We start from the raw sequence: 9,663 nt of genomic DNA on the forward strand, positions 1-9,663 counted from the left end.
TCTAGCCAAACTTCCTGTGTGCTGTAAGGAAGACTAATAACCCCCCACAGCTAGCTGTCATTCTTCAACGTGGAAAAGGTCCTTCCTAGCCCCTCGAAAGGGCATTGGCTGAAATCCAGAGCAGAATGGGAAATCTAGCTGTAAGAAACAGGAAAAACACAAAAACAAACACCAGAGAAGGGTGAGTGAGACAAAGAAAGCAGGTATGATTGGCAGCCCACACCCAGCAGGTGGAATATAGGTTGCCTGATTGTTAACAGATGAAGTAGTGAACTCAGATATTAAGATAACTTTTATTATTATTTTCTCCATTTTAGTCTTTACATGGGGCTGTAATTTTAGTATTCTATGATGTGCCAGAGATATATCACAAAATCCCATCACCCTGTTTTTTTACATCTCTGCCTAAGCAGTGGCCATTTCTACCATGTTTACAGTACTGGCTAGCCTTTTTGAAGCTATCCTCCATTGTTTGAAGGTATCTTTGCATTTTTGTTCCTCATTCCAAGGCCCCTACAAAGCCATTCTGTTGGTATCCTCAGCTGCATGGCCCAAGATTCAGTGCACACACTTCTCCCTTCCCCACATCTGCCTCACCCCAGGGGTACAGCTCAATGAGGGATGGAATGTAAGGGATGGGGGGGGGGTCACATATCCAGAAATGTGAGTTTGGGGACGGGGGAGGAAAAGGGGAAAATTGCATATGACGATTTTCTGTTAAATGGTGTAGCGTGGCTCTGCGTTGTGCTCTAAAACAGTGGTCCTCAACCAGGGGTCCAAGGCCCCTTGGGCGGCTGTGAGCAAGTTTCAGGGGGTCCTCCAAGCATGGCCAGACTCACTGGGGCTCAGGGCGGAAAGCCAAAGCCCAACTGCATGGGGCTGAAGTCCAGGGCCCTGAGCCCCACCAGCCAGGGCTGAGCCAAAGCCTGAGCAATGTAGCGTCGCAGGAACCCCTGTGGCACAGGGCCCCGGGCAATTGCCGTGCTTGCTACCCCCAATGCCAGCCCTGGCTTTTATATGCAGAAGAACAGATGTGACACAGGTGGGCTGTGGAGTTTTTATAGTGGCAGGGGGAGGGGAAGCCAGAAAGAAAAAGGTTGAGAACCCTTGCTCTAAAACATCATAAACTTGCCCCCAATTTAGATAATTGGATTAAATATATTTGTATTTTATATAGGGAAAGTCCTCCTCTGCCTCCAAAAGTAATGATATCCCCATTTCCAATGCATGGCATTTCCCTCCTGTGCTGACAAACCAAATGAGTTAAAGTAATGTCACACAATCCCCTGCTGGAAGGCTAAGATCTCCTTTTATATAAATCCTTCTGCAAATATTCCTCTAGTCTACTGATCTGTCTCTAACTATTGCTGCATTTTTGTTGAGCAATGTATTTCTACTGAATTATGGCAAAGTCAAGAGTATATAGAGTAAATGGTAATAAAATCAGCTTGTCCTGGATTTGGAATCAAATTTCAACGAGATAAGTCACTGCTCCGCTCATTTCCCCTTTGAAAGCCTCATTGCTATGTAGTGCTGTGTGCTCTGAACATTGTGTCTCTTGCAACCTGGCCATAGTATTAGCTTCATTTTAGTGGCAGATGAACTGATCTCTTGTGTAATGAAGGTATTTCTCCTGTACTGACAGCCAGAGAAAGACATATGCAAACTGTGAATGTGTCTTTAAAATTCAGTTTAATCTTAACTGGCACCACACACTAAAAAATGCTGTTGTCATAACTATATGGCTATTGGAGGATGCCACTTCAAGGCACTTAAGAGTGGTTAGGTGCCTTATCCGGATGCATTTCCATAGTTTAACATGTCAGGATTTCTTTTAAGTTTAACCTTAATTCTGAATTTCCCAAGTTTATAGTGCTTGTTTTGAAGATTACTACAACATCCCTGTAATCTCTCCCCGTAGTTTACTGATATGTATGCTCAATTTGTACTTCTATTTAATGTAGGTTTTCTCTGGTATTATAGAGAGAAAAATCTATAAATCTTGAGGTCTTGAGCTTTTGGCTGAAGGTGGTTGATACATGTGAAGTATTATTATAGGTTGGGATAGGTGAATCTTGTGATTTAGTGACACATCTGAACGATGACACCACTGATAATGCAGGTTAAGCGAGAGAGAGAGAGAGAGAGAGAGAGTGTGAGTTTCCACGCGTAAAAAGACCACCAGTGGCCTCCGTTTCTGCCCCTTTACACAATCAATGTGTAAATCTTCTCTACTGCATCTTCTACCTTCTGGAACAGCTTTTGTGCATCTTTCTGCCTTATCAATTCCCCACTGAATTTGAAAGCTTATCTGAAAACATATCTTCTCCCTTGCCAGTAGGGAGTCTTGATTTCTTTCAACCCATCCGGTTTATTATTTTTTACTTTGCAACTTTATTCTTTTAAGCCAGTAAGACAGTTAAAATATGAACAAGATTTGGCCCTGTGTATTTTATCCACGTGAGAAATCCCATTGACTTCAGCCAGTTATTTGTGTGCATAAGGTGAGCAGGATTTGGCCCTCGTTCTGTGCATTTTATGATGTAAAAGTGCATGTGTGCACTTTCTCTCTCACGGGGTGATGGCCTTTTTGCATTGGTTTTTCAGCAGCAAGTGATTTCACAACTGCCGCAATGAGTAAAATTTAAACAGATATTTTCTGTTTAATCATGTAATGGCTTATTTATACAATGAGAATTTTAGTTTTAAATATTTAACTTGTTTCTGGATTCACTCAGTTCTTGTGCTCTTTGTTCTGCCCTCACATTTGTTATACATTTCCCTGGTTGGATGCCATTATTAAAAGTCTCACCTTCAAAATAATTTATTCTACACAACATTCAAAAAGAAAGGTTTATTTTAAAGATGACCAGTTGGTTTGTTTAACAAAAAAAGAACTAATTGGAATCTTGTTGGTTCACATTTCAACTTATTCCAAGCCTTTCAGATGAAATATGCTTCTTAGAATGTAAAACAACAACATTCCAAAGTCAACGAAGCAACAGAACGTGGTGGACAGTTCATTCTTCTGCCTAGAGTTTATCAAGATTCAAAGGGGATTGGATATTCATAGGATATGGATATCCAGAATTATTACAGTTTAATTCTAACAACAGTTTGGGAAGGGAAGAAAACATCATGTGTCAGGGCTTAAACCAGTTCTAATTATTAAGGATTAAGATGAGATCTTCTTATACAGCAGATTATCACACATCTACCTACGATAGTGTTTGTTGCAGCTTCCTCTGGAGCATCTGGCTCTGGCAACTTTTGGAGGCAGATGGAGCATGGGTTGGTTTCAGTATGGCACTTCCCATGTTCCTACATCAGCCCAACTCATGTGCCTAGTCAGGGATGGTACCCAATTCAATACTCACTGATGTCACTGGCAGTATCTCCATTGATTTCTCTTGGTGTAGAATGGGGCATTTGGTGAAATGGCTGCTTTAAACAAATTTGGGAACTTCTAGCATTCAACACAGTACACTGCCTGAGAACATTCTCTGTAATAGTTTTTATGCAAGCGTTCCAATTCAAAAAGAGTAATTTAAATTTCTGGGTCAAATCCAGTCACCCAGCTCTCCTTCCAAGCAGCTGATCTGGATGCTAGGGAAGTGGAAAGGGGAAGGAATGACAATTTGAGGTTGCAGTAAATATCATGGCCCTAATAGGTACCCTACGGTGGGAGGTGAAGGGAAGATCTGTCCCCCCCTCACCATTTGTCCATCATTACAAACACTTCCTTTTTTCCAGAGCCACATTATCAGGATAAATTATATGTCATCCCATTCTGTTCTGATAAATAGATTCCACAGTATCTATAACATACCATATAACAGGATAGGATTATTGATACATACATTATGATGTATATATGGGTCACAGGCAATCGGTACTTATTCTACATTTCATCTATGTGCACCCTTTACAAGATTGTACAACAAATACATTAAATTAAAAAAAAAAAACCTTTCAGCTAAAGAAGGGAATATCTTAAAAAAAGAGTCACCTGAGACATCTCTGGTGCTACATGAACCAATAGTACTATCCCTAGCCACAAAGTAACCACCTGGGAACCACAATAGAGGCATCAATGCCCCATCATTCCAGGGTTGGTATTTAACAAGGTACGGGGAAGTGACAGATAAAACATAAAGGTTTAAAAAGGGTTCTGCTTGATTAGTTATGGTGAGTACAGCATCCACGCAAAAGAAAGCAACATCATGCAATTATTGAGACAGAAGCATATGATCAGACATGATCAGTCTTACATCAATGCATAGTCTAATACACAGACATGTTTCTTTTTGTTGCAGGAAACTAGGACACATCTGAAGAGGAACATGGTGACTCAGCACAGGATGAGAGCACTGACTGGGGGTACATCACAAACCATAAGAGACACTTCATATTTTGTTGATTAGAGAGCCTAGGTTCATTAATGATAACATTGCTTAACAATAATGGTTCCAAATCATTTCAGTTGATTGTTTCCATTTATCTATTAAGGTGTAAATAGAGAACTAATGAAGATCAATCTTTTAGTAAACAAATCCTGAAGTGACCTGATATGCACTTTGATACAGTGTGTTTCTTAGATCTTGTGCAGTTTCTGTAACCAAGAGCAGCCATACAGTTGCCCAGCCATAAGTAGTAAGGTGATTCCAATGCATTTTGTGCAGTCAGAGTTAACATTCTGCATATCTCTTGGTTGCCCCTTTTAATAACACTAATAGTTTATTTTCCTCAACCACATTAAAATGGAATATTATGGAATATATACTACTTGTGACAGACTACGGGAAGCAAGCTCATCAGGGAGGGAACATGAGGTGGCAGAAAGTGACTTCAATTTCCCCAGAGCAATGGGGACCATGTTGGGGTTGCATAGTTTAAAAAGTAGGCAGTGTTAGTTGAGAAGGGTGTTTGGCCAGTGTGTCCATGGAGTGCTCTTATCCAACATCTCCCCCCAATAACTCCCACCCACCAAGGTCGCCTGGAGCTCTGACAAGATTCAGCATTGTTCCCCCCTCCGCCCCTCACCAGTAATAACCCTGAGGGCAGCTGGTTGCACTTACGCTCCTTCAGGCGAATCTCCCTTTGGGGCACATGGGCTTCTGCAGGTGCAGGGAGATGTAGTTTCACACTTACCTGTACCAATGTTATTGAACCTGTCACCCAAACTTTCCTGAGTTTTACTGTGCACCTGGGATCAGAAAAACCTTAGTCTGAACATACGTATGACTAGTGTGAAGTTAACAGGAGCTATTGGGTGGTCAGTAATTTTGAATTTCAGGTCTTTTATTTAAGTGTCGGAATATAGATTTAGGAACTTAAATTTAAGCTTCTCCTTTTTTAAAAATCATGGGTACTGTGGTAATCTGTAGTGCAGAGACAAAAATCACTCACCTGTCTCTCACTAAAACACCTGCCAAAAGGGAAATGTTAGAGTGGTATGATAGAGAATATATAGTAATGAGTGTATTAGAACTGAACAAGTAATTAGCAGCGAGTAATTTGCTCTATGAATTTAGAGCCCTTCTCTTCATGAGGAATGTCTGTAAACTGATCATGATTTCCTTTAATTTATTCATCATTCAAATGTATTCATTAAATTATTTTTATCCTGTGGATTAACCATGCTGTACATGTTTGGTACCCAATACTGAAAAGCTGGGCTCTATTGGTTAGTAATGATGGATTGCATAAGCCAACTAGCATTGTTTCTGTTCCTTGTTTCTATTCCCTGATTTGATGACCCAGAGCACCTGAAGAAGCTAGTGGGGCCTCCAAGGGGAGGCAGACATTCAGGGAAAGGTAGCAGATAAACAGGATTAGGATTCCTTTCTTTGCCAATCAGGCCATCCCTGAGGCATCATTCTTAGAAAAATCAGACTAGTATAAGTATTGGCTGGGTGCAGTGTTCAAATCTAGTTTTCTAGCTTCAGTCAGTAATTCCATGTACCTGCACAGTCCTAGCTGTCAAGGACACAGTCAGATCCTTGCCTGGCTCAGTTGACTGTCTCCATTCCATGAAATCCTGTCCAGTCCCCCTTGCCGCAACCAATCCCATAAATTAGACAGTATCCAGTGTGACTATTCTCATGCTTGAGTTTACCTTGCCTGTCTTCAAGTACTCAGGTGCATGACCTTAACATACACTTCCATGCATTTTATTGTGAGCAAAACTGATCATTCACAGAAAAACAAAAAGGGGATGTGACTGTGGCTCCATAGTATTCATTTTTCAGTCTGATTGAATATTTGTAGGCAATTATTGTGGAATTCTCTAAACTCTACAATGTATCGAGTCCCTCTCTATGGTAGTTTCTCAGAAATCCATTTCTTATTTTGGTTTATATATACAATGGCTCAAATTCTGTTGTTAATGTGGAGTAATTCCATTGATTTCAATGAGATAATAAACCTCATGCTTAAGGGTTTAAGGTAGTCTCTAACTATTAGGCATACGTTGCATGGCAGGTTATTCCACATCTGCCTCCTGTGGAGTTCTTGAACCTTCCTCTGAAGCATCTGTACAGGCCACTCTCAGAGACAGATACTGAACTAGATGGACCATGGATCTGATCCAGTCTGGTACTTCATAGACTTTAATGTCAGAAGAGACAATCATGATCATCTAGTCTGACCTCCTGCACGTTGCAGGCCACAGAACCTTGCCCAGCCACTCCTATAATAAACCCCTAACTGAGTTACTGAAGTCCTCAAATCATGATTTAAAGACTTCATGTTACAGAGAAATCATTTGCACTAGTTTAAACCTGCAAATGACCTATGCCCCATGTTGCAGAGGAAGGTGAAAAATCCACGGGGTCTCTGCCAATCTGCCCAGTGGGAAAATTCCTTCCTGACCTTATATATGGCAATCAGTCGACCCCGAGCATGTGGGCAAGATCCACCAGCCAGACACCTGGGAAAGAATACTCTGTAGTAACTCAGAGCCCTTCCCATTTAGTGTCCCATCACCCACCAGAGATATTTGCTGCTTGCAGTTGTGGATCAGCTACATGCCATTGTAGGAAGTTTCATCATACTATCCCCTCCATAAACTTATCAAGCGCAGTCTTGAAGCTAGTTAGGTTTTTGCCCCCACTTCTCCCCTTGGAAGGTTGTTTCAGACCTTCATTCCTATGATGGTTAAAAACCTCTCTCTAATGTCAGCCTAACTTGCTGATGGCCAGTTTATATCCCTTTGTTCTTGTCTCCTATGTTTAATGGAGACACTCCAATTTACACTAGTGCAAATGAGAAGAATTTGGCTCAAAGCTTTGTTTATTCAGTCCCATCCAACTATGTTCTATCTATCTATGCAACTTGTCCTTTGGACCTGCTCAAATTTCTGATTTCCCCCAATGTGGATTCAAAATATTTGTTCATTTCACTTCCCATTGTGTCTACGAATGAGCAATGTTGCAGATGAAAATTTTGGTTGAAGTCTCTCCTCTACATATTAAATTGTTAAATCACTTTGTGAGATCTTACATACACATCTTGAAAGTACCAGTCTAGAAAAAGTAATGTATTTTGTTTCCATTCTGACTCTGAGGTCACATGAGAACCCTGGAGTGATGTCAGGAATGACAAAAATCATTACTATGTTGGATAATGGAGGGTTATTAATAATTTTCCCTCTTGATGCCAGATGACTTAGTGCTATTAACTGAGATATTAAATTGGGCTTGTGCATTTATCTTTGAGGGGGAAAAAAAAAATCAATAAATGGACCTGAACCTAAGTACAAGTGAGAAAAGGTCACTAGCTCAATAAATTTTCATGCCCATTCATCTGAACTAGAAATCCAATCAAACAGGTATTTTAGCTATGCTGTCTAATGGCACTTAACAGAGCTAAGAAAAGCTAGATCTCAAGCCCATTTTCTGTCAGGAGTAGTCTATATTTAATCCACCTCTTCCTCACATGCCCCATAAGAATCTGGGGATGTTTATCAATTGATAAGATTTCTTTGTGGATCAAGAGAGGCAAATTTTGATAAACAAATAAAACCCCTATTAAATAATTTGTTTTCACCACTCCACTTTTCCTGATCGAAAATAAGGGAAGAATAATCCAATTATTTATCCTATTTAATTGTTTCTAAAAGCTTTAGGTTAGTGCTGGTTAAGAATTCTGCATCTAATCTTTTTCAGTGGAAAATGCAGTTTCTGAAAAGTCAAAATTTTCTGCAGGAAAATTTCATATTGAAATGAATTAATTCAGTTCAGTATTAATCTGTGTCTGAGCTGCCGTAGTGCCTCACAGAAGTTTTAGTTTGAGAGACTCATGCCCCCGTTCTCCGACGTGGGCAGTGCCCTCTCTGGACTACATCTTCCATGATGCACTGCAGTCTCTCCTCTGGTAGAAATTCCATGGTGCTTCATTGAAGTCAAATGGCCATTGTGCATCATGGGAGATGTAGTCCAGTCAGGGAGCCCCCAAGCTGGAACCAAGCCAGAAGAAAATGTTCTAATTCAGAAATGTCTAAATGTTTCATTTTGACTGAAAACATTAAAATAAAAAATTGATTTTCCAAAAAATCTTGATTCAAAACTTTCCATTAAATGAAAAATGTCAATATTTCAAGTTGAATCCTAATTTGAGATGTAAATAAATGTCAGAATATCAGAAATTTTGACTTTTGACCAGCTCTACTATAGGTACATTATTTGCTTTTATACAGTTTGGAGAAGCCTCAGTGCAGGATGATCTTCAAATAATGAGTGCAATCCTAGGACATGAACAGAGGTCAGGGCTATTTTTAAGTGCATCATTAATCTTGATTTTTTTTTTTTTTGCAATTGTGGACTGATATTTGATGAACTGAATATTTATATTAGATTCAAAGTTTTTGGAACTGACCTAAAGGGATTACATTTGCATTGTTGTTGTAGCCATGTTGGTCCCAGGATATAAGAGACACAAGATGGGTGAGGTAATATATTTTATTGGACCATCATCTGTTGGTGAAAGAGACAAGCTTTCAAGCTACACAGAGCTCTTCTTCAGGTGACCTTGGGCAAGTCATTTCACCTCTCTGTGCTTCTGTTCCCCCACAACCTCATTTTTTGCCTCTCTTAACAATTTAGACTGTAAACTCTTCAGGCCTCAGACTGTCTCTTACTACTTCTTTGTAAAGTCCTTCACATAATGGGGCCCTGATCCTGGTTGAGGCCTCAGGTGCTAAAAATAAATGATAGAGAGGTATTGGTTTCACCACTAGACCTCAATCTTGCAATGAGCTGTGAACATAGACCCCCCCCTCCCTCATACTCAGCCTCATTAACTACACTGGATCTCTGGGCAAGTGCAAGGAATGGATCCACCTGCATGGACCTCACAGCAGGATTGCGATGTAACAGGTCTTAATACAAATTTAGATTTCCAGCAGCAGCTGCTTTATTATAACTAATGGTTTATTATTGATCAATTATATAGCTCCTTAGAGTGTGACACAGCTTTGTAGACACATAGGACAACCGATAGATCCTTGCCCCAGAGAGCTTGCAAGCTATGGGTTTGATCCTGCAAAGAGATCCTCTTGAATGGACCCCCACTTCCCACACAGGGTCTCACTGGAGCCAAGGGGACTGAATGGGATCTGGGTCTGAATGTGCAGATCTTTTTGCAGGACTGGGCAAACACTGA

The sequence above is a fragment of the Trachemys scripta genome, chromosome 6, assembly GCF_013100865.1.
Source record: "Trachemys scripta elegans isolate TJP31775 chromosome 6, CAS_Tse_1.0, whole genome shotgun sequence".
Lineage (NCBI taxonomy): Eukaryota > Metazoa > Chordata > Testudines > Emydidae > Trachemys > Trachemys scripta.